This window comes from Schistocerca cancellata, chromosome 8, assembly GCF_023864275.1.
Source record: "Schistocerca cancellata isolate TAMUIC-IGC-003103 chromosome 8, iqSchCanc2.1, whole genome shotgun sequence".
In the NCBI taxonomy this organism is placed as follows: Eukaryota; Metazoa; Arthropoda; class Insecta; order Orthoptera; family Acrididae; genus Schistocerca; species Schistocerca cancellata.
The window spans coordinates 124,348,146-124,374,649 of NC_064633.1; positions in this window are offsets into that span (position 1 = coordinate 124,348,146).

Here is a 26,504-nt window from a genome sequence, read left to right on the forward strand (position 1 = left end):
AGATTAGAATAATTGCTGCACACACAGAAGCATTCAAACAACCACTCTTCCCGCACTCCATATGTGAATGTACAATGGGACGTAACTGCTGCCAAGCATGTCATGGTGATTTGCAGAGTATAGAATAAATGTAGAATAAAACATTTCATACATTTTATTGTTATTATTATTAAAATCATGGGCATCTGTGATGTTTTAAAAGAGTTTGTGTGGGGAAGTGTGTGTGTGTGTGTGTGTGTGTGTGTGTGTGTGTGTGTGTGTGTGTTTTGGGACATACAGTCACAGTCTAATGGCCTATGTGTACCTGTGAAGCAATTGTTTGCACTTGTTTTCTTGGTGGAAGTCAAGCACCTGTTGCACACCTATCAGCTGTATGTGGGTTATCAGCACAGTAGGATATCATCTTGTACTGTTTCCAGCTGCTCACCAGGTCTGTCTGGGACATAGGCTTCTACGATGTATTCTATCTTCCCTTCATCTCTCCATCTTCAACTAGATCCAGTCTTCTCCTTCCTTTTGCATGCAGCTCTTTACTCCTTTCAGCCACCTGTCTCTCTGCCTTTTCTTTTTTTTTCTCTCATATATCTCCGTAGATAGCAATCCTCTTCTCCTCCACTCTCTTAACATCTCCATACCATATAAGATTTGACTTCTCTGTCCTGTCCTGTAATGGTTTTCCCTCCACTAATTTCCTGATCCTCTCATTCCTTAACCTGTCCATCTTTATCATTTCAACACTATTTCTCAAGAATTCCATACCACTAGCTTGTATTTTACTTCTCTATCTTACTTTCATTACTCAAGCCCCCAGGCATATGCCAGAATTTAAATGTATTATGCCTGATATATAATGTTTTTGCAGTTTTAGTGACGTTCTTATTCCATATCAGGCTGATAATATACTCCTGGGATGCATCTGGTTGTTTCCCCAGCAAATCAGTAGTAGATAATCCCTCTGCTTTCAAGAATGACAGAAGCCTCAGAAAGATTTAGTAAGTACTAAGCATTATTGAAAAATATCACTTAACCATATTGATAAACATAATGCACACAACAAATTAAATGTATCATTCTAATAAATAAATAACAAACTGTATAAACTTTCTAAAAAATTCAAGTCAAACAAAATCTTTGTCTGATTGTTTATGGCAGCTACCGTAAATTGGTTATAGTATGATGCACAAAAAAGAAAAGATTTTATTTGCTCATCATAATTTATTGGTAGTGCACAAATAACTAATCAGGAATAAAAGAAGATGGGTTGTAACTACTAGCTGAAAAAATATTGCTTTCCAACAATTGTGCTTTTAGTACCATTTCTATTGATTATGACATTACAATCAAGAGAAACACATTGGGCAATGCAGCTGATGACCACTGACAGAGCACATTTTTCTTTACTTGAGGGTTCACCTTACATAAAGACAGTAAATCTTACTATGGACAAAACAATAAAAAAACTCTTGTAATATTATTAATTAGCTGCAGGAGGCTTGGTCTTGTACTCTCTTTTATTTATGAAGCAGTTTGTACCAACTGAAAATTGTGAGCAGGAAAAGTATTGGCAAGTAAAATACAAATCACAAAAAGTGCAGACAACAGTTCCTATTACATGGGGATCAAATTTTATAAAAACTTCCAACAAATTTAAAAAGTTTGAGTGGAAGCTGCTTTGAAATTGTATTCAAGGAGTTCTTATCGACAAATGATGTTTTTATAGTATTAAAGAATTCCTTTCAGAGGAATATGATACTTCCATTTGCACAGATAGTACTTGTATCTACCAGTAATCAAGCTATATAATTTTTATCTTTATTGTTTGTAAGTTATGAGAGGAAGTGTAAAATACATACACAAATAAAAACAATTTCTTGTATTTGTCTGCGGAGAGTCAATAAATAAATGTTCCATGTATCTTTCTTGCTTTCTTCCTCCAGCATTGTATCTTGTACCAGTCAGTTAGCAGAAATTAGAAGCCTTTGATCACATAACATATTTGCTCCAGCACCTGCTCACTGACCTGTAAGAGCCTACAAAACCAAGCAAGATCTTCACTGTTGGACATGAGCAAGCTGTATAGGCACCAGTTGTGTGAAGCAAGTGTACTGTTGCCACATAAACCATCTTATTGTTAGACATCTTTTGAGTATCATCTTTTCTTTATGGAGCTAATTGGACAAAATGACACAGTGACAATGGTGTGCATTTACTGCCATGGGTGGAGGGAAGGGCTTTTTCTTGCAAACGGAGGATGAGAACACAAGGGGTAACATAATTCTTGTATCTTGCCTGGTTAATTCTTAAACTATTTTTCTTACCCCTTTATTTTTTTCCCCTATCTCTATGCCTATGGTCTTCGCAGGGGCCTATCTCACACCTACAAGGTACATCTGTGGTGCAGGCACAATCATATCTAATGCTGATGATATGTTGGTGATGGTATCTGTGTATTACACATGGAAACTTGAAGGAAGTGCAAACTATATCCTAGTACTCACACTGTAATGGTACAGGAGTAACTATTTAACAATAGATGGAAATAAAAATACATTTGTGTTGTCTAAAGACATGTTTTCCCTAAACCAGAATCCAGTACATAAGCTATAAAACAATCCAACTACTCAGAGTCCTGTTTGTAGGTATTTAGGAGTTTTTCTTGACAATAGAAGATATTTTTGACACACATAGATACAGTTTGCCCAAAACACTTAAAATCAAGCATAAATTTGCTTGCATCAGCACTGCAGTCTACAACTTACACCTGGAGGTTGTGAGATTCTACTGCTACACAGTGCTGATTTCCATTATGGAATCTGCAGCAAGAGCTTGGATGTACCACTCTGTATGGTACAGTGTAGAACTATCTTAAGCTGCATGTGGTGAGGAATTCTTCCCAAGTCAATAAGAGTTCAAATGTAATGAGATATCTCAAACAAAATGATGATCTAACAACCAGCATGAATTCAAAAAATATCAGTCATGTGAAACCCAACTTTGGTCGCATTACATCCTGGAAGCCATGGATCAAGGTGACTTAGTAGATGCAGTATTTCTGAAATGCATTTGACTCAGCAGTACAGCTACAATTATTATTGAAAGTACAGTTGTGGGGTAGAAGCAAAATTTGTGACTTTATTGAGGATTTCTTGGTTGGTACAATGCAGTGTGTTATCTTGAATGGAGAGACAGTGACAGATGTAGAATCAATTTCAGGTGTGCCCCAGGGAAGTGTGTTAGAACCCTCGATGCCCTTGTTGTATATTAGTGAATTGCAGACAATGTTAATAGATAAAAAATATCTACCCATCAAGTGGCAGCAGTAGAACACAGCAGTAGAACACATATACAAGGTTTTAAGGTTTCTAGCTTTCAGAGCCTTTGTTTGACATAAACATTGAAGGGGAAGGAAGAGGGGTCAAGGAAAAGGACTGGTGAGATGTAGGAAAATGGGTAGAGTTTGGAAAAGCTGCCCAGAACCGCTGGTCAAGAGAGACTTACTGGACAGGATGAGAAGATTTCTCATCCCATCCAGTAAGTCTCACTTGACCCAGGGTTCTGGACAACTTCACCCCTTTTCTCAAAACTCACCAGTCCATTTCCTTCACCCCTCTTCCTTCTGCTTCAGCCCTTCAGCCAGAAGAAGGAGCCACTGGCTCTGAAAGCTTGAGAGTCTTAATACTTTTTATATTGTGTTCTATTGGTGCCACTTGATGAGTAGATTTTTTATCTGTCCAATTATGTTCTATTTTCAAAAATTGATCATTTTTGTTAATTGTAACTTTAGACATTTTGCACATGATGCAGTAATACACAACAAAGTACTGTCTGAAAAAAGCTGTGCAAATATTCAGTCAGATTTTGATAACATTTTAGAGTGGTGCAAAGCTTGATAACTTACTTTAAATGTTTAGGAATGTAAAACTGTGCACTTCACAAAATGAAAAAAAAAAAAATTGTATCCTATGACTACAGTGTTAACGAATCATAATTTGAATTGTTCCTGGCCGTAACAATTTGTAGGGATGTGAAATGAGACAGCCAAAGATGCTTAGTTGTAGGTAAAGCAGGTGACAGATTTCATTTCACTGATAGAATACTAGGGAAATGCAGTCAGTCTATGTTGCTCAAGTGTGTGAGACTTACACCAAAAAGGAGTAACTGTTGTGTCTGACTTCTTGGACACTGAGGTGCCTAGTAATAAGACATTTAACTAAAACACTCTGAGTAAGTAATATTTTATTAATCACTACAAACTTATCTTTGTTAACAGACTCAGCTGTAGCTATGAAACTGCACTTGTGGACTTCTGGTTCAGAACACACTAAATGAGCCATGATTACTGAGTGGTATTTCTTCTAGCACTATGTATGTGAATTGCACAGCAATAATCCCTAATAATTGGTTCAATGAGAAATATCACAGGCCATGCACCTCAAAATGGTTTACAGAGTATGGATGTAGATGAAGGTGTACTACACCAGTACAGACTCTCCACACCATTCTTGCAATATATGTCACTGACGTCACAGAAGGATATCAAATCATGAGATATTGATTACAGCAAGGTAAGATAAAGTATGAGAGATAATTATTAGCAAGTTATGGCTTCAAAACTAGAGTCTGTATGAGTTGTAGTAGGATTTGGACAGTGGAAATACCAGGGGCTATATTCACAGTCTCCTTCCAGACATGAGAAAGAGACTACAAATGAATCACATCTGCCATAGCAGAGATATGGTTCATTTTCTAACAATACATAGGTTGTATCTCATTTGCAAGGAGCAGATAGTAGATCATTAGCCTTGTCTGAATATCAGGATCTCTTGAGCATCTGGTTTCTAGATATACTCTCCAAGAGTAATCTAGAACACATGACTCTCTCCAGGGTGAGACACAGGTTTTAGAAAGTGATTTCAAATTTAAAAAAAGAAAAAAACAAACTATGGAACTGATGAGGGTGGTGAAAAATGTTTTTTGGGTAGTTTATGTAATTCAAAATATTTATTGAACATTCAGTATTTTCTATACAAGTGGCCTCACCAAAAAATACAGTGGAGTCATGGAGTCAAGAAACAGTTTAATAGTATAGTAACTAACATGCATAGACACAGAAAATAAAATACTTCCACAACAATTAGAGGAACTTTTGTATCAGTTATGAAAAATACATCTTACAATGATTAATTTCTAAGAATACTTTCTGTTGCTTGAATTCATTGCACCTTGTGTGTACTCTCTTGTGTTGATTTGATGGTACTGAATGAACTGTGAGTGATAACTTGTTAAAAATTTTTATTCTTACTTGCTTGTGGCTATAATGGATGAGGAATGCTTGAAGCAGCAAAATGAACCAGGTAGCTGTTCCTAGTATCATGTACAGTTACATCATATTTCATAGCAATTTTTTCCATATTTTCTGTTGTGGTGCCACTATCTTTTCACTTGGCATCTGTGACATGTGGCCAAGGAAATGGAAAGTGGTCATTGCAGTCTGATGCAAGAAGCTATAGGAAGCCAAGCTTATGTGATGGAAAGTTCAGTTCTGGCACAAGAGCAGGGCTAATTACCACACGTCAAGCCTCAAAGCAGCTGCCAGGGCTGGAATATTGGTGACACAGCAAAGTGCAGGGGTCACACTGTCACAGTGATGATCTGGGTTACCTCATGTCCAGATGTGGCTCTGTATTGCTCCTTTGGCATGTGTGAGAAAGAATGGTGTGCTATAATAATAGGGATGAAACGAGCAACCATAAGTATCATGTGTTCTAGCTATGCAGCACCTGTCACTATCTGCAGTCAGCTCTGAGATGTACTCCACACCAGTGATCAACCTCAGGGTCACCCAACTTACTGCTATTAGATGCCATCTGCAGTAACTGCAGTACCACAGGCTACACCTAGCCCTGATTCTGCTGGGAACTGAGTTGGTGCCTTCCAGCTAGGCACCACTGCTGGCTGACTTCTACCAACTTCAGGGTACTTATCCAGGGGTCCGAGGTTTACATCTAGGTCTTACTCCCTGCCGAGCCACCACCTGCCCTGTGCACACACACTTTGCTGCTACAAGCTTGCATTGGTGGGTCACCGTTGCTGCACCTTATGCTGGGATCCTTGGATCACCTTAGCATAGATGAGTGCTTCTTGCACTGAAATGTGCATCTGCATCAACAGTGGTACCAACTTACTATGAAGCACACTGTCACCACTTGCTGGCTTCCTGCCTGGGACTGATAAGCCATTACATTCACCATGGTGCTGACATCATAGCTTCATCACCATTACCATCTGCCTGGTATGGCAACTCTATGCACTGGCCACATGCCTACATGCACATCACTGACAAGGATCAGCCTGCATCCCTACACACTGCCTGTAGCAAGAAAGCATTTTGACTGATATACTGAAAGCAGTGAATAAATAATTTTTTTCATAATGTGGGGTCACAGTCATAAGATATTTCTTTAAAGTCAGTACCGCCATTAGACTGTTATTTATTTACGGTGTTACATTTACACTTGCACAATCATGATTTTGGCTTCAAAGTGCCATTATCAAAATTTTTAAGTGTTATAAATTGCCTAAGGTGGCATACTGTCATATTAGAATACACTATTAGACACATTGTCTAAGAGTCGATATTTCTGGCAGAGCCTACTGCTTTGTTTCATTACTGAGTACACCATCTTGAATTACTGTTTTTCACTGCTTCTAATTACTTTGAGATGGTTGTCTACCTGGCTCTAGAATCTGCTGCCCTGCAAACCTTCCTGCCTTGTCATCATGACCTGCAATAAGATAAACAGACATTGTAGCCATCCTGACCCCATTGCATTGTATACATTAGAGAATCAAATATATATGAACTAGGTGCTACCACTACGGTGAGACGTTTGAAGAGTTTCTCGCAGGATTGTCTGGTTGCTAATTCTAATATACTTTTAATTGGATTCTGCTACCATCTGGAAATAAACTTCAGTGCTGGGTAATTTACCCTTCTTACTGCTGTGCACTGTAGATAAGAATGATAAAAGCAATTGAGTGGTGCAGCAGATCCTTGATAGACATTCATGATGATTTTTCTTTGTGTTAGTAAAGATTTATTCAGTTCCCTTTCTGTCTGTCCATGTAACCTTTATGGCTCTTTTCCAGTTCCATTCTTCCAAGACCTGGAGTCATTTTCTCTCTTGCTACCATATTATGAAAGTTTCAACATTCTATTTCCTGATGCTTAAACTAATATTACTTTGAATCACTTACTGGTGTGGAGGGCATTAAATTTACAAAATAATTTCTTTAGCTGAAACTATATTTTTCTTTTTTCCAGGGAGAAGAACGTCAATCCATAATGTCTTTTGAGACAGCCTACAGTAGCTCAAAAGTAAACCACTGTGCAAGAATTGCAGTAAGTATTGATACACCTGATCCAAAGTCCAATTGAAGATTTTTTTGTAACATCTGTAACCATTTACATTCAATTTGAAACATTAATTATTGCAGCTGTGTCTCAGTAGCCTATTCTGCTACAAGTGCCTTCAGCTTTTGGATTATATAACTATCAGTACAAGTTGAAAGCTCTGCTAAGGCAGTCAGTGTTTTGTGCAGTTCATTAATTACACATCATACAGACTGTTTGTATTAAAAGCTTGAAGTGTTGTGCTAGGTATAAGAAACAACATATTTAAAACAGAAACTTACAGAAGCCTCAGCCAGTGACACTACAAAGTGATGAAAATGTAGGAACCAACATCCGCCAAAACACCATCCAAGCACCACTTACTGTGGTCTTCACCACTGGACACTTCAGCTTTGAGGAACATGACAGTTTTCTTTTATGTAAAGAAAATTAGACAAAAAATAGAAGGAAAGATTAATTATCTACTATGATGAAAAAAAGACGTGTAACAAGTGGAAATTTAGGAAGTGTTTTATTTACAAACCTTGGGCATTGCCCCAAATGCCAGACACCTTTTTACCATAGACTGATATATATGGTTAAAAATACCTTGCATGGGAGAAATGTTTTACAAGATATGTAAATAATCAGTGTATATTAAGTCCAGCTTCATAAATCACAATCTTAAAATATCCCCAGAGAAAGTTGGGCAGCAGATTTCATTCAGGTGGTTGACGTGATAGTAGACATTGAGTTCCCATATTTTCTTGGTTATTCTCTGTCTCTTTTCTACCAGAAATGTTTGTAAGAATTTATCCCAAGAAAGGAGTAATACAACTACCTTATTTCCACCTTTGTAGGAAGCCACATTTCTTCACTTATCTTTTCTGGGATCTCTCTGTTTTGCTCTGTCTCTCTCTCATTTTAGTGAACAACACTAATATACATATTTTCTTGTCAATATGATGCGCTACCTTTCTTCACTATTGATCCAGCTTTCATTTCAACACAAGTAGTACATATATGTGAACGACAGCTACGCATGCCTTTATGTTAACTAGCTTGATTATCACAAGATTTTTAGTATCCTGGAAGGAATTTTCACAAGTATATTTATGTATGATGTCTCAAAAAATGATATTTCTTAATTAGCAAAATTGATTCAGGCATTCATTTTGGAGTTTACTATTTTTAAATTTTCGTTAGTTTGGTACAATCTCTTGCCTGCTATTAACAGTTGCAATTTATAGACATGTATTCTTCATTTAAAATATAATACATTTCATTTGGTTGCATTGTTACACCTATATTCTATTCTGAATGAATGTATGATAGTTTCTTAATTACAATAGTTTTTAACTTAATTTGGAAGGAGCTACTTGAGTCATTAAGCTTCTAGTGACATTTTTATTCATTAATTTGTTCACACTTTGTGTTCAGCACATTTCATCAAGGTGGAGAATACTTAAGACTGTAAAATGAACACAGAATTCCTTCTCTAGGATAGAAAGCAATGTTAAGATCAATTAACAGAGAAATTCAACTCTAATAACTAGATTAAGAATTCTTTTGATAGGAAGTATGCAGCAAGTTATCTTGGATGGAAAGTTATTAACAGCTGTTGTAGTTACTTGGGGTTTGGCCCATAAATGTGTGTTGGGATTCTTGCTGTTCATGTTGAATATTGACTACTTTTCCCAGATGTTGCAGTTATCTACAGTGAAGTGCTTTCTGAAAGAAGCCACACAGATATTCAGTCAGATCTTGATAGTGTTTCAAAGTGGTGCAAAGGCTGTGAACTTACTTTGAAAGGTCACAAATGTGAAACTCCAAACTTCACAAAAGGAAGAATTGCAGTAATCTATGACTAAAATATCAATGAGGCCAACTGAAGTCACTCAAGTCATACAAATACCCAAGTGTAACATTTTGTAGGGATATGAGATGGAATGACCACATAGACTGAGTCAGAGGTAAAGCGAGTAGTAAGTATCAATTTATTGGGGGTATACTAGCAAAATGCAATCAGTCTACAAACAAGACTGCTTACAAATCACTTGCATGACCCATACAAGATATTGATAAAATGTGTCAGACTTGTGTCACATAGGACTGACAGGGGATATTGAACGTAAACAGAGAAGGGCAGTATGAATGACATAGGTTTGTTTGACTTGTGGCAAAGTGTCACAGGAATGCTAAATAAACTGAACTGGCAGACTCATGAAGATAATGTAAATTATCCTGAGAAAGCTAATTTACAAAGTGTCAAGAATGGCTTTAAATAATGACTCTAGGAAAGTACTACAAACTTACATATAGAGATTGTACAGACAAGATTAGATTAACTACAGTGTGCATGGAGGAATTTAAACAATTAATTCTTCCCATACTCTGTATGTGAGTGGAATGGGAAAAAGCCCTATAATTGATAAAATGCAAAGTAGCCTCTGCCATGCACTTCACAGTGGTTTGCAGAGTATAGCTCTAGATGAAGATTTTATGGACTATATCTGTAGGTTACATCAATAATGAAGCACCATAAAGGGTATGTGACTTATTTTATTTATCAAAGACACTTTCCTCCTCTGTTAACACACTGACTATAATATCACCTAAGCATATTTAGAATTAGTCAACTCACACAAATACCTAGGTGTAATAATTTGTGTACATACAATGATCATGTGGCAGCCACATCACACAAATGTGTGAAGGATAAAACAGTGGTACAACTGACACAAGCAAATGGAGTTCAACATTTGTGCAGCTCATGTACGTAGCTTTCCCATGCATTGCACGTCAGCCTGCATGGGACAAAGTGGGCGGACAGTGTGAGCTGGTCAATGAGATGTGACACACGCCTCTGACCTTTCTCGCTATGGGCCACATGGGTTGAGTTAATGTGACTCCCCACAAACATGTACACGAACTCTTGCACGTTTGCTCATATCATGACATGCATACATTTGTTTTGCAGTGCTTTTCCTCCATGCCACAAGAGTCATGGCTTTCCATGAGTCATGCCGAAAACTGAACTTTTGGAGATGTGGTCTTTATCTCACGTGGTCCATGCACTCACATCATGGCTCATCACCAGTGTGTGTACACTCCAGGTTCAGTGATCAAGCTATACTGCCAGTCCAACATGCCTGTATGGAGGGACATTAAGTATAAACAGTGTTTGAACCATCTAACAATGTATAGAAAAATAAATGTGTATCACTAACAAAAGTGATTCTCATCATTTCTTGTCACCAAACCTCTTGCTTGAGCATAATGCATGGGTGCAGCAGTAAATCCAGTTCACAGCAAGTTTATGACTGTAAGTGATGATAATCGCATTCCTGCTTCTCTGGTGACCCCGACACGATCTGAGGCTGACATATGGTGACGAATGTTTGTCGGTACCAGATATGTGTTACTGTGAGTAGACTGGTACTTACAATCTCATGCAACTTTTAATGAACTCATTCTTTTGTGCTCTTTTTTTGAATGTGTATGCTTTGCATGCAAACTGTCTAATTTTATTTCTTGTGCTTTTTCTTTGTTGTGTGTCATATTATTTTCATTGTGTGCTTTCCTCTTGTGTGAGGACTTGATTCTAAGCTAAGATGGCGACTTAGAAGAATTGAAAGAAACTATCAAAGACCTGCTTGTGTGCAACTGGAGGCAGGGGAGTGAGATACAAGCATGCCCTACGTGCATGGAAGCCATGCAGCTGCAAAAAGCCCAGGAAAATTTTGGTGCGCAAAGCCCTGCCACACTGACATCTCCTACAATTGCTGGAGTGCCCACAAGCACTAGACAGGTGCTGGTCAGACTACCTTCCTTTCAGCTCTGTGACCCTGTAATGGGGTTCTGTGAAGTGGACGTGGTCTTTGTGAGCAACCATGCAATCTGCGACCTGGTAAAATTCAGGCACGTAGTGAGCCAGCTCGACCAAAACTACATGGCTGAAGTCCAGGATAAAATCACTGCCCTGCTGACACAGTCATTATACAAATGCCCCAAGGAAGAGCTGATCCAGGGATCTCATCATCTGATGAACAATGTGTGCACCAACTGCTGTGGCAAGAGGAATGCTGTGACTGGAGGCCCTCACAGTTCCTGCACCATTTGCATAGCTTCATGCAGTCTGGCACAGTGCCAGACTTGCTGTTATGCACTGTCTGGGTGGGCAGCCTCCCAGTTCAGGTGCAGGCAGTGAAAGCAACACAGACAGAAATGCTGCTGGACATCATTATCAACTTGGCCAGCTGGGTGCAACATGCACTGGTGATGGCACCTAGCACCATGGCCAAGGCAGCTTATGAAACCATTCTCCCACCTCTGTGGTGGCATCTGCTTCCCATGTAGCCACCACCTCAGATGCTGACCTGCACCAGCTAGTGCACAACTTGGCTGCATAGGTGGCAACTCTCACCACACAAGTCAACCAGTTGGTGCATTCACAGGCAGAGGGCAGCAGGCACCACAGTGGCAGCTGATCTACCCACTGCCAAACTGGCTCATGCAGCCAGCAACCCAGCGCCAGACATTCTAATGGTACTCCATGGACAGCAGAACAGATAGTGAGCAACTTCTGCTGGTACCATATGTACTTTCACTATGATGTGATGAAGTGTCATCCTCCCTGCACACACCCAAATGCTAAATGCAACTGGTCCTAGGCACACCTGGCTCTAATTCAGTATCAGAAAGTTTCTTCATAGCAGAATAGATGAATGCCATGAAGTATCTTGTTGACACAGGTTTGGACCTTTTAGTATTCCCCTGTTCTATGTTAGAAGACTGCAGGCAGGTCCTCACAGTGGTGAACAATTCAGCCACTTAAACTTATGGCACACACAATCCCAATTTAGACTTAGGACTATGCGGCACATTCTCATGGACATTTACTGTGGCCAATGTTAGTGAGCTGATCCTGGGTGCAAAGTTTCTCAGGGACTACAGGCTGCTAGCCAACATCACAAATGGCCAGTGCACTGACATGACAACAAATTTAAAGATAGCAGAACAGTGCCAACAGGCAGAATTCTACAGACATGGCTGCCAAGAAGGGGAAGGAAGCCAATGTGCACTTCATGTACATACCCAGTGGAGTAATTCCAGATGTGGAACAGGTCCTCCTGGATGCATGAAGAACACTGGGTGCAGTTAACGGCAGGTGGTGGCTCACGTCGGTACCTATGATGTGTGTCACTTTGGATCAGAAGAGATTCCCTCTGGTTTCAAGTGGCTAACAGAAGCAAAGGCTGCCAGTCTTGCTTGCAAGATGGAAGCAAAGCTGACCATTTGCAGCATAGTCGACAGGACTGATTGCGGACTTCTGGTACAGAGCCAAGTGGAGGGTCTGAATCAGAGGCTCAGATGGTTCTGCGACCATGTAGGCTGCAGATTCCTTGATTTGCACCAAAGGGTGGTTAGGTTTCAGGTTCTGCTGAATAGATCAGGAGTCTGCTGTATGCAGGAGGTGGCTATACAGGTAGCAGGGGCTATGTGGTATGGACTGGTCAGCTTTTTAAGTTAGAGGGACTCGGGAAAACATGAAAAGAACTTCAGTGACAAAGGGTGCAGGCCAAACATGGGAGGAATGTAGATACAGGAACCATTGGTATAACAGCTGTAAACTGTCGTAGCTAAAACAACGAAACAAACATGCCAAATTTAAACAGACGCAAAATCCCCAAGATTGGCGGTCTCTTACAGAAACTTGAAATTTAGCATGGACTTCAATGTGAGATACTTATATTAGTTTCCATGGTGAAAATTTGTCTTGAAACCTGGCAGAAAATCCAAAGAGACTCTGGTTGTATGTGAAGTATACTAGTGGCAAGACACAATCAGTGCCTTGTTTGTGTGATTGCAATGGAAACACTATTGAAGACTGTGCTGCCAAAACAAAGTTACTAAACAGAGCCTTCTAAAATGCCTCCACAAAAGAAACTGAAGTAAATATTCCAGAATCTGAATCAAAAACAGCTGTCAACATGAGTAAGGAAGTAAATATCCTCGGAGTAGTGAAGCAACTTAAATCACTTAATAAAAGCAAGTCTTCTGGTCCACACTGTATACCAGTTAGATTCCTTTCAGAGTATGCTGATGCACTATCTCCATACTTAACAATCATATAAAACCATTCGCTCGACAAAAGATCCATATCCAAAGATGGGAAAGTTGCACCAGTCTCACCAATATTCAAGAAAGGTAGAGCAGGATTTTGGAACATGTATTGTGTTTGAACATTATGAATTACCTCAAAGAAAACGGTTGAATTGTGAATTGTGTTTCATTCATCTCATGATGTACTTTTGCAATCCACTTGGTTTGCATACAGGAGAAATGTCAAACATTTATAATGCAGCTACAATGATTTTTACATTAACAAATAATAGCATTGCAATAAAAAATAACACTATACGGATATTTCTTGGAAAATGGGACACATTGTATCCAGCTCAAATTTCCAGCTTGTCCCGCATGAATTCACCCACTGAGTAATAACACTTCAGTGTCAGTACCTCATATAGCTTTCTTTAAGAGAACCTAAATTCATCTGCATCAACATGTTGACTTTTAATTTGTTACAAATTTTCATTCCCATGTATTGAGGTCCCTGGGCATACAGTCTGAGGTGGTGGGTGGAGAGCATAAAATTTTCTTTGTTTCTAGTATCATGTGAATGGACAAAATGGTTTCCCTCAAATAATTCATGTCTGATTTACAAAAATGTGATAATCTCATGTCTGTATAAGCATGGCAGAGTTAATATTTTAAGTTTTCTAAATAATGGTCGACATGGTTCTTTGTGATTTGCAGTGCACATATTTCGAATGATTTTTTTCTGTATTTTTAGTATCTGCACTATGTTTGTTGAGTTACCCCAAGAAACAATACCATACCTAGTAATGGATTCAAAGTAGCTTGTATATGCTACTTTCCATGTGTCCATGTCGGTTGCAGTTGACAATATTTGCACTGCAAATGCAAAGCTGCTCAAATTGCTTGCTAGATATTTAATGTGTGCCCACCAGCTCAAATTTTTATCTACATTTAAACCTAAGAATCTGACTGAGTCAGCTTCTTCTATATCTTGGCTGTTGTGTACAATCTTAATCTGCTAACATTTTGACTGTTTGGTTTTGAACTGCATCATGTGAGTCTTAAATATGTTTAGATTCAACCCATTTAGCTGAAACCAAGTTTCTAAGGTACTGAGAGTTCCGATCACAGATTTATTTCATGGAAAGTCATAAACATAGAAGAGAAATAGGACTGGACACAATATGGAGCCTTGTGGAACACCCTGAGCTTTTTTTTCAGTCAGAAAAACAATATGCACCATTTGAAGAGATGCTAACTATTTGCTTTCTTTTAGATAAGTAGGATTGAAGCCTGTCTAGGGCACTGCTGCTAATGCCATTCTTTTCAAGTTTGTAAACAAGCAATGCATGGTTTACAGAACCAAACGCCTTTGTGAGGTTGCAGAAAATTCCTGCCACCTTATTCCTCTTGTCTAATGATGTGCTTATTTTCTCAATGAAACTGTTTACTGCATCTATGGCATTTTCCCCTTGCTGAAAACTAAATTGATTGTTTAGAATAACAGAATATTACGCAATAAAGTTTCAGATTTGTGCAACAGAAAGTTATTGACACACAGTCAACACAGATTTAGAAAACATTATTCTTGTGAAACACACTAGCTCTTTACTTGCATGAAGTGTTGAGAGCTATTGACAAGGGATTTCAGATTGATTCCATATCTCTGGGTTTCTGGAAGGCATTTGACAGTGTACCTCACAAGCGGCTTGTAGTGAAATTGCATGCTTATGGAATATCATGTCAGTTATGTGATTGGATTCGTGATTTCTTGTCAGAGAGGTCACAGTTTGAAGTAATTGATGAAAAGTCATCAAGTAAAACAAAAGTGATTTCTGTGTTTCTCCAAGGTAGTGTTATAGGCCCTTTGCTCTTCCTTATCTATATAAACGATTTGAGAGACAATCTGAGCAGCCATCTTTGCAGATGACGCTGAGGTTTATCGCCTAATAAAGTCATCAGAAGATCAAAACAAATTGCAAAACAATTTAGAAAAGATATCTGTGTGGTGCAAAAACTGGCAATTGACCCTAAATAACGAAAAGTGTGAAGTCATCCACAGGAATGCTAAAAGGTATCCGTTAAACTTCAGTTACACAATAAATCAGTAAAATCTAAAGACCATAAATTCAACTAAATACCTAGGAATTACAATTATGAACAACTTAAATTGGAAGGAACACATAGAAATTGTTGTGGGGAAGGCCAACCAAAGACTGTGTTTTATTGGCAGGGCACTTAGAAAATGTAACAGATCTACTAAAGGGACTGTGTACACTATGCCTGTCCATCCTCTTTCAGAATACTGCTGGACAGTGTGGGATCCTTACCAGATAGGATTGATGGAATACATCAAAAAAGTTCAAAGAAGGGCAGCACGTTTTACACTATTGCGAAATAGGGGAGAGAGTGTCACTGAAATGATACAGGATTTGGGGTGGACATCATTAAAAATATTTTGTTGACACTGACCTATATAGGGAGAAATGATCACCATGATAAAATAAGGGAAATCAGAGCTTGTACAGAAAGATATAGGTGTTCATTTTTTCCGCACACTATACGAGATTGGGACCATAGAGAATTGTGAAGGTCGTTCGGTGAACCATCTGCCAGGCACTTAAATGTGATTTGCAGAGTATCCGCATAGATGTAAATGTGTAAAACCTATGAAGTGTCCTGGACCTTATGTTAGCATCCTCAAAAAAGTCCCTGACCTCAGCTGCTCAGTTGACGCACTGTAGGACATTAAATATTGGATGGTGCATCAGATAACAACCATGCCCAGCCATCCCACATCGTGCTGCCCACATTGACATGCACCCAATAAACTTGTCATAGCAAAGGCAGAGATTGAGGCCATTCTGTGGCAAAGCATCATTCGACCACCAAGCAGCCCACGGTCATCAGTGTTATATTTAGTCCCAAAAAAAAAGACAATTCATGACAGCCATGTTGGGACTATTTCACCTTCATTTCACGAATGATGCAGGACTGATAACCAGTCCCACACCTTCAAGACTTTAGTCACACCTTGGTGGGCTGTGCAGTATTTAGCAAGACTGATTGAGCAAAGGTATACACCCAAATTGCCGTTGTGCATAAAGACATTGAGAAAACAGGTATCATAATGCCCTTTGGAGTTTTTGAAATACTATCTACGATGTTTGGCTTTGAGAATGCTGTCCAGACCTGGCAGCAGTTCCTGGATGGCATCTTGTTAGGCTTGCCGATGTCCTAGTCCACTTCAGGTCACACAAGCTCTACCACTGCCACCCAACGACTGTCTTTCAGTGCCTTAGTGAATCGTTAACAGTCCAGTGATGTGAGTTACTTGGCATTTTAATTATTCCCACAGGTTAAATGCCACTACTGTAGAAATTGCAAGCGATTCTGAACATGCCGAATCCACTGAAGCACAAATAATTATTCTGTTACCTGGGCATGTTAAAGTTCTGTCGCTGCTATCTGACCAATGTTGCTGCCGTGCAAGAATCCATGACTAAGGCACTACATGGTCCCCACTCAAAAGAAAACACCCCTGTGAACTGTTTGGATGCACTGAAGCAGAGCTTCACTGACTCAAAATGGAACCTCGCAGAAGCAATGCTGCTGGCCCACCTGGTACATAACGCAGACTTAGTTGTAGTGTTGGATGCCAGCCAGACTTCCATTGGCTCGGCCTTACAATAGTATATCAGCAGGAGCTGACAGCTGCTTGGTTTTCTTTATGAGAAGCTATCTGAGTCCCAACATGCTTGGAGCACTTAGAGTTGCTTGTGGTATATATAGTAGTGGCTTATTTCCGCCCATTGGTAGAAGCCTGACAATTTGTCATTTTCACTGACCACAAACTGATTACTCACATGCTTCAGAACAATCACTCTAAGTGTTCAACGTGCAAACTCTAGCAATTAGAATACATATTTCAGTTTACTGCTGAGATCCACCATATTTTGGGGATGGACAATATACACTGAAGAGCCAAAGAAACTGGTACACCTGCCTAATATTTGGCAGGGCCCCCACAAGCATGCAGAAATGCTGCAACATGATGTGGCATGAACTCGACTAATGTCTAAAGTAGTGCTGGAGGGAACTGACATCCTGTATCATGCGGGGCTGTCCATAAATCCATTAAGAGTACAAGGAGGTGATCTCTCATTCCAGATGTGCTCAATAATGTTCATGTCTGGGGAGTTTGGAGGCCAGCGGAAGTATTGAAACTCAGAACATTGTTCCTGGAGCCAGTGTGTAACAATTCTAGATGTTTGGGGTCTCGCATTGTCCTGCTGGAATTGCCCAAGTCTGTCGTTATGCACAACGGACATGAGTGGATGCAGGTGATCAGTCAGGGTGCTTACATACGTGTCACCTGTCAGAGGTGTATCTAGATGTATCAGGGGTCCAATGTCACTCCAACTGCACATGCCCCACACCATTACAGAGCCTCCACCAGCTTGAACAGTCCACTGCTGATGTGCAGGGTCCATGGATTCATGAGGTTGTCTCCATACCCATACACATCCACCTACTTGATAGAATTTGAAGCAAGACTCATCTGCGCATTACATGTTTCCAGTCGTCAACAGTCCAATGTCAGTGTTGATACGCCCAGTAAAGACATAAATTTTTGTGTCATGCAGTCATCAAGGCCACATGAGTGGGCCTTCATCTCTCAAAGTCCATATCGATGATTTTCCATTGAATGGTTTGCATGCTGACACCTGTTGATGGCTCAGCACTGAAATCTGCAGCAATTTGCAGGAAGATTGCACTTCTGTCACATTGAACAATTCTCTTCAGTGGTTGTTGGCTGTATTCTTGCAGGATCTTTTTCCAGCTGCAGCGATGTCAAAGAGCTCATGTTTTACCAGATTTCTGATATTCACAGTAAACTCGTGAAATGATCGTAGGGGAAAATCCCCACTTCATCGCTACCTCGGAAGTGCTGTTTCCCATCGCTTATATACTGTCTGTAACACCACATTCAGACTCTCTTAATTCTTGATAACCTGCCATTGAAGCAGCAGTAATCATTCTAGCAACTGCACCAGATACTTGTCTTATATATGGTAGGTGTTGCCGACTGCAGCATCATATTCCACCTGTTTGCATATTTATTTATTTATTTTCCATGGACAAATACAAGGATTTGTTTTGGATAGTTTACATATTGATTATTTCCCCTTACAACAGTGTGAGAAACAATTATATACAATATGCCTACATATAAAAAATTATGTTGCCCTTTTTTTCACACATGTAAATACTATTTATACAAATATATATATATAATAGAGGGAAACATTCCACGTGGGAAAAATATATCTAAAAAGAAAGATGATGAGACTTACCAAACAAAAGCGTGGCAGGTCGATAGACACATAAACAAACACAAACATACACACAAAATTCTAGCTTTTGCAACCAACAGTTGACTCGTCAGGAAAGAGGGAAGGAGAGGGAAAGACAAAAGGATTTGGGTTTTAAGGGAGAGGGTAAGGAGTCATTCCAATCCCGGGAGCGGAAAGACTTACCTTAGGGGGAAAAAAGGACAGGTATACACTCGCACACACACACATATTCATCCACATATACACAGACACAAGCAGACATCTGTAAAGGCAAAGAGTTTGGGCAGAGATGTCAGTCGGGGTGGAAGTACAGAGGCAAAGATGATGTTGAAAGACAGGTGAGGTATGAGCGGCGGCAAATTGAAATTAGAAATTAGCGGAGATTGAGGCCTGGCGGATAGCGAGAAGAGAGGATATGCTGAAGGGCAAGTTCCCATCTCCGGAGTTCTGACAGGTTGGTGTTAGTGGGAAGTATCCAGATAACCCGGACGGTGTAACACTGTGCCAAGATGTGCTGGCCGTGCACCAAGGCATGTTTAGCCACAGGGTGATTCTCATTACCAACAAACACTGTCTGCCTGTGTCCATTCATGCGAATGGACAGTTTGTTGCTGGTCATTCCCACATAGAACGCTTCACAGTGTAGGCAGGTAAGTTGGTAAATCACGTGGGTGCTTTCACACGTGGCTCTGCCTTTGATCGTGTACACCTTCCGGGTTACAGGACTGGAATAGGTGGTGGTGGGAGGGTGCATGGGACAGGTTTTACACCGGGGGCAGTTACAGGGGTAGGAGCCAGAGGGTAGGGAAGGTGGTTCGGGGATTTCATAGGGATGAACTAAGAGGTTACGAAGGTTAGGTGGGCGGCGGAAAGACACTCTTGGTCGAGTGGGGAGGATTTCATGAAGGATGGATCTCATTTCAGGGCAGGATTTGAGGAAGTCGTATCCCTGCTGGAGAGCCACATTCAGAATCTGATGCAGTCCTGGAAAGTATCCTGTCACAAGTGGGGCACTTTTGGGGTTCTTCTGTGGAAGGTTCCGGGTTTGAGGAGATGAGGAAGTGGCTCTGGTTATTTGCTTCTGTACCAGGTCGGGAGGGTAGTTACAGGATGCAAAAGCTGTTTTCAGGTTGTTGGTGTAATGGTTCAAGGATTCCGGACTGGAGCAGATTCGTTTGCCACGAAGACCTAGGCTATAGGGAAGGGACCGTTTGATGTGGAATGGGTGGCAGCTGTCATAATGGAGGTACTGTTGCTTGTTGGTGGGTTTGATGTGGACGGACGTGTGAAGCTGGCCATTGGACAGGTGGAGGTCAACGTCAAGGAAAGTGGCATGAGATTTAGAGTAGGACCAGGTGAATCTGATGGAACCAAAGGAGTTGAGGTTGGAGAGGAAATTCTGGAGTTCTTCTTCACTGTGAGTCCAGATCATGAAAATGTCATTAATAAATCTGTACCAAACTTTGGGTTGGCAGGCCCGGGTAACCAAGAAGGCTTCCTCTAAGCGACCCATGAATAGGTTGGCGTACGAGGGGGCCATCCTGGTACCCATGGCTGTTCCCTTTAATTGTTGGTATGTCTGGCCTTCAAAAGTGAAGAAGTTGTGGGTCAGGATGAAGCTGGCTAAGGTAATGAGGAAAGAGGTTTTAGGTAGGGCGGCAGGTGATCGGCGTGAAAGGAAGTGCTCCATCGCAGCGAGGCCCTGGACATGCGGAATATTTGTGTATAAGGAAGTGGCATCAATGGTTACAAGGATGGTTTCCGGGGGTAACAGACTGGGTAGGGATTCCAAGCGTTCGAGAAAGTGGTTGGTGTCTTTGATGAAGGATGGGAGACTGCATGTAATGGGTTGTAGGTGTTGATCTACGTAGGCAGAGATGCGTTCTGTGGGGGCTTGGTAACCAGCTACAATGGGACGGCCGGGATGATTGGGTTTGTGAATTTTGCGAAGAAGGTAGAAGGTAGGGGTGCGGGGTGTTGGTGGGGTCAGGAGGTTGATGGAGTCAGGTGAAAGGTTTTGTAGGGGGCCTAAGGTTCTGAGGATTCCTTGAAGCTCCGCCTGGACATCAGGAATGGGATTACCTTGGCAAACTTTGTAAGTAGTGTTGTTTGAAAGCTGACGCAGTCCCTCAGCCACATACTCCCGACGATCAAGTACCACAGTCGTGGAACCCTTGTCCGCCGGAAGAATGACGATGGATTGGTCAGCCTTCAGATCACGGATAGCCTGGGCTTCAGCAGTGGTGATGTTGGGAGTAGGATTGTTTTTTAAGAAGGACTGAGAGGCAAGGCTGGAAGTCAGAAATTCCTGGAAGGTTTGGAGAGTGTGATTTTGAGGAAGAGGAGGTGGGTCCCGCTGTGACGGAGGACGGAACTGTTCCAGGCATGGTTCAATTTGGATAGTGTCTTGGGGAGTTGGATCATTAGGAGTAGGATTAGGATCGTTTTTCTTCGTGGCAAAGTGATATTTCCAGCAGAGAGTACGGGTGTAGGACAGTAAATCTTTGACGAGGGCTGTTTGGTTAAATCTGGGAGTGGGGCTGAAGGTGAGGCCTTTGGATAGGACAGAGGTTTCGGATTGGGAGAGAGATTTGGAGGAAAGATTAACTACTGAATTGGGGTGTTGTGGTTCCAGATTGTGTTGATTGGAATTTTGAGGTTTTGGAGGGAGTGGAGCTGGAAGTGGGAGATTGAGTAAATGGGAGAGACTGGGTTTGTGTGCAATGAGAGGAGGTTGAGGTTTGCTGGAAAGGTTGTGAAGGGTGAGTGAGTTGCCTTTCTGGAGGTGGGAAACCAGGAGATTGGATAGTTTTTTAAGGTGGAGGGTGGCATGCTGTTCTAATTTGTGGTTGGCCTGTAGGAGGATGCTCTGAACAACTGGTGTGGATGTGGGAGTGGAAAGATTGAGGACTTTTATTAAGGATAGGAGTTGATGGGTGTGTTGATTGGCTGAGTGGATGTGTAGGTGAAGGATTAGGTGGGTGAGGGCAATGGATTGTTCGGTTTGGAACTGGTATAGGGACTGATGGAAAGAAGGGTTGCAGCCAGAGATGGGAACTTTAAGTGTGAGGCCTTTGGGGGTGGTGCCAAATGTCAGACAAGCCTGAGAAAATAAAATATGGGAGTGTAATCTAGCTAGGGCGAAGGCATGTTTGCGGAGGGAATGTAAATAAAACTTAATGGGGTAGTTGTGGAGGTGTTGTGAGGGTGACATGGTACTAGAAGGTGGAAAGTGGAACACGAGTCTGAAATGAAAATGAAAATAAATATAAAAATATATGGGGAGAGATAAAGGTAAAACTAGAAAGCAAATGGAGATCTGGTGTGAAAAAAGGCGAAAAAGGGTTGGTTAGAGCTGGGCTATGTTGATCCTGTGGTGAACTTGTGTAGGTAGATAATGATGTGCATAAAGGTTAGGTGGTTGTGTTGCCGCCAAAACACGTTAAAGGGTGGAGAAATATGGGAAAATTTCGAAAAAACTACGTGAGGATGTATTAAAAGGAGTGGTTTGGTGGTGGCAGATTATGGAAATATCACTTTGCCACGAAGAAAAACGATCCTAATCCTACTCCTAATGATCCAACTCCCCAAGACACTATCCAAATTGAACCATGCCTGGAACAGTTCCGTCCTCCGTCACAGCGGGACCCACCTCATCTTCCTCAAAATCACCCTCTCCTAACCAAATCCTTTCATCTATTGACCTGCCAGCGCTTTTGTTTGGTAAGTCTCATCATCTTTCTTTTTAGATATATTTTTCCCACGTGGAATGTTTCACTCTATTTTTTTAATATATATATATATATATATATATATATATATATATATATATATATATATATATATATATATATATATATATATATATATATATATATACACAAACGAACACAAACATACACACAAAATTCAAGCTTTCGCAACAAACTGTTGCCTCATCAGGAAAGAGGGAAGGAGAGGGAAAGACGAAAGGATTTGGGTTTTAAGGGAGAGGGTAAGGAGTCATTCCAATCCCGGGAGCGGAAAGACTTACCTTAGGGGGAAAAAAGGACAGGTATACACTCACACACACACACATATCCATCCGCATATACACAGACACAAGCAGACATTTGTAAAGGCAAAGAGTTTGGGCAGAGATGTCAGTCGAGGCGGAAGTACAGAGGCAAAGATGTTGTTGAAAGACAGGTGAGGTATGAGCAGCGGCACATTGAAATTAGAAATTAGCGGTGATTGAGGCCTGGCAGATAGCGAGAAGAGAGGATATGCTGAAGGGCAAGTTCCCATCTCCGGAGTTCTGACAGGTTGGTGTTAGTGGGAAGTATCCAGATAACCCGGATGGTGTAACACTGTGCCAAGATGTGCTGGCCGTGCACCAAGGCATATTTAGCCACAGGGTGATACCCATTACCAACAAACACAGTCTGCCTGTGTCCATTCATGCGAATGGACAGTTTGTTGCTGGTCATTCCCACATAGAACGCTTCACAGTGTAGGCAGGTCAGTTGGTAAATCACGTGGGTGCTTTCACACGTGGCTCTGCCTTTGATCGTGTACACCTTCCGGGTTACAGGACTGGAGTAGGTGGTGGTGGGAGGATGCATGGGACAGGTTTTACACCGGGGGCAGTTACAAGGGTAGGAGCCAGAGGGTAGGGAAGGTGGTTTGGGGATTTCATGGGGATGAACTAAGAGGTTACAAAGGTTAGGTGGACGGCGGAAAGATACTCTTGGCCGAGTGGGGAGGATTTCATGAAGGATGGATCTCATTTCAGGGCAGGATTTGAGGAAGTCGTATCCCTGCTGGAGAGCCACATTCAGAATCTGATCCAGTCCCGGAAAGTATCCTGTCACAAGTGGGGCACTTTTGGGGTTCTTCTGTGGAAGGTTCGGGGTCTGAGGAGATGAGGAAGTGGCTCTGGTTATTTGCTTCTGTACCAGGTCGGGAGGGTAGTTATGGGATGCAAAAGCTGTTTTCAGGTTGTTGGTGCAATGGTTCAAGGATTCCGGACTGGAGCAGGTTCGTTTGCCACGAAGACCTTGGCTGTAGGGAAGGGACCGTTTGATGTGGAATGGGTGGCAGCTGTCATAATGGAGGTACTGTTGCTTGTTGGTGGGTTTGATGTGGACGGACGTGTGAAGCTGGCCATTGGACAGGTGGAGGTCAACGTCAAGGAAAGTGGCATGGGATTTAGAGTAGGACCAGGTGAATCTGATGGAACCAAAGGAGTTGAGGTTGGAGAGGAAATTCTGGAGATCTTCTTCACTGTGAGTCCAGATCATGAAAATGTCATCAATAAATCTGTACCAAACTTTATATATATATACCAAACAAAAGCGCTGGCAGGCCGATAGACACACAAACAACACAAACATACACACAAAATTCAAGCTTTCACAACCAATGGTTGCCTCATCAGGAAAGAGGGAAGGAGAGGGAAAGACGAAAGGATGTGGGTTTTAAGGGAGAGGGTAAGGAGTCATTCCAGTCCCGGGAGTGGAAAGACTTACCTTAGGGGGAAAAAAGGACGGGTATACACTCGCACACACACAAATATCCATCCACACATATACAGACACAAGCAGACATATTTACAGACCATATTTACCTACGTGGAATGGTTCCCTCTATTATAACTATATATACACTCCTGGAAATGGAAAAAAGAACACATTGACACCGGTGTGTCAGACCCACCATACTTGCTCCGGACACTGCGAGAGGGCTGTACAAGCAATGATCACACGCACGGCACAGCGGACACACCAGGAACCGCGGTGTTGGCCGTCGAATGGCGCTAGCTGCGCAGCATTTGTGCACCGCCGCCGTCAGTGTCAGCCAGTTTGCCGTGGCATACAGAGCTCCATCGCAGTCTTTAACACTGGTAGCATGCCGCGACAGCGTGGACGTGAACCGTATGTGCAGTTGACGGACTTTGAGCGAGGGCGTATAGTGGGCATGCGGGAGGCCGGGTGGACGCACCGCCGAATTGCTCAACACGTGGGGCGTGAGGTCTCCACAGTACATCGATGTTGTCGCCAGTGGTCGGCGGAAGGTGCACGTGCCCGTCGACCTGGGACCGGACCGCAGCGACGCACGGATGCACGCCAAGACCGTAGGATCCTACGCAGTGCCTTAGGGGACTGCACTGCCACTTCCCAGCAAATTAGGGACACTGTTGCTCCTGGGGTATTGGCGAGGACCATTCGCAACCGTCTCCATGAAGCTGGGCTACGGTCTCGCACACCGTTAGGCCGTCTTCCGCTCACGCCCCAACATCGTAAAGCCCGCCTCCAGTGGTGTCGCGACAGGCATGAATGGAGGGACGAATGGAGACGTGTCGTCTTCAGCGATGAGAGTCGCTTCTGCCTTGATGCCAATGATGGTCGTATGCGTGTTTGGCGCCGTGCAGGTGAGCGCCACAATCAGGACTGCATATGACCGAGGCACACAGGGCCAACACCCGGCATCATGGTGTGGGGAGCGATCTCCTACACTGGCCGTACACCACTGGTGATCGTCAAGGGGACACTGAATAGTGCATGGTACATCCAAACCGTCATCGAACCCATCGTTCTACCATTCCTAGACCGGCAAGGGAACTTGCTGTTCCAACAGGACAATGCACGTCCGCATGTATCCCGTGCCACCCAACGTGCTCTAGAAGGTGTAAGTCAACTACCCTGGCCAGCAAGATCTCCGGATCTGTCCCCCATTGAGCATGTTTGGGACTGGATGAAGCGTCGTCTCACGCGGTCTGCACGTCCAGCACGAACGCTGGTCCAACTGAGGCGCCAGGTGGAAATGGCATGGCAAGCCATTCCACAGGACTACATCCAGCATCTCTACGATCGTCTCCATGGGAGAATAGCAGCCTGCATTGCTGCGAAAGGTGGATATACACTGTACTAGTGCCGACATTGTTCATGCTCTGTTGCTTGTGTCTATGTGCCTGTGGTTCTGTCAGTGTGATCATGTGATGTATCTGACCCCAGGAATGTGTCAATAAAGTTTCCCCTTCCTGGGACAATGAATTCACGGTGTTCTTATTTCAATTTCCAGGAGTATATATATATATGTATATATATGGTTATAATAGAAGGAAACACTCCACGAAGGAAAAATACATCCAAAAACAAAGATGATGTGACCCACCAAACGAAAGCGCCGGCAGGCCGACAGACATATATATATATATATATATATATATATATATATATACCTAGATGATGTGACTTACCAAATGAAAGTGCTGGCAGGTCGACAGACACACAAACTAACACAAACATACACACAAAATTCTAGCTTTCGCAACCAACGGTTGCCTCGTCAGGAAAGAGGGAAGGAGAGGGAAAGACAAAAGGATTTGGGTTTTAAGGGAGAGGGTAAGGAGTCATTCCAATCCCGGGAGCGGAAAGACTTACCTTAGGGGGAAAAAAGGACAGGTATTACTCGCACACACACACATATCCATCCGCATATACACAGACACAAGCAGACTTTTGTAAAGGCAAAGAGTTTGGGCAGAGATGTCAGTCGGGGCGGAAGTACGGAGGCAAAGATGATGTTGATGTTTTTCCCTCGTGGAATGTTTCCTTCTATTATAACTATATATATATATATATATATATATATATATATATATATAT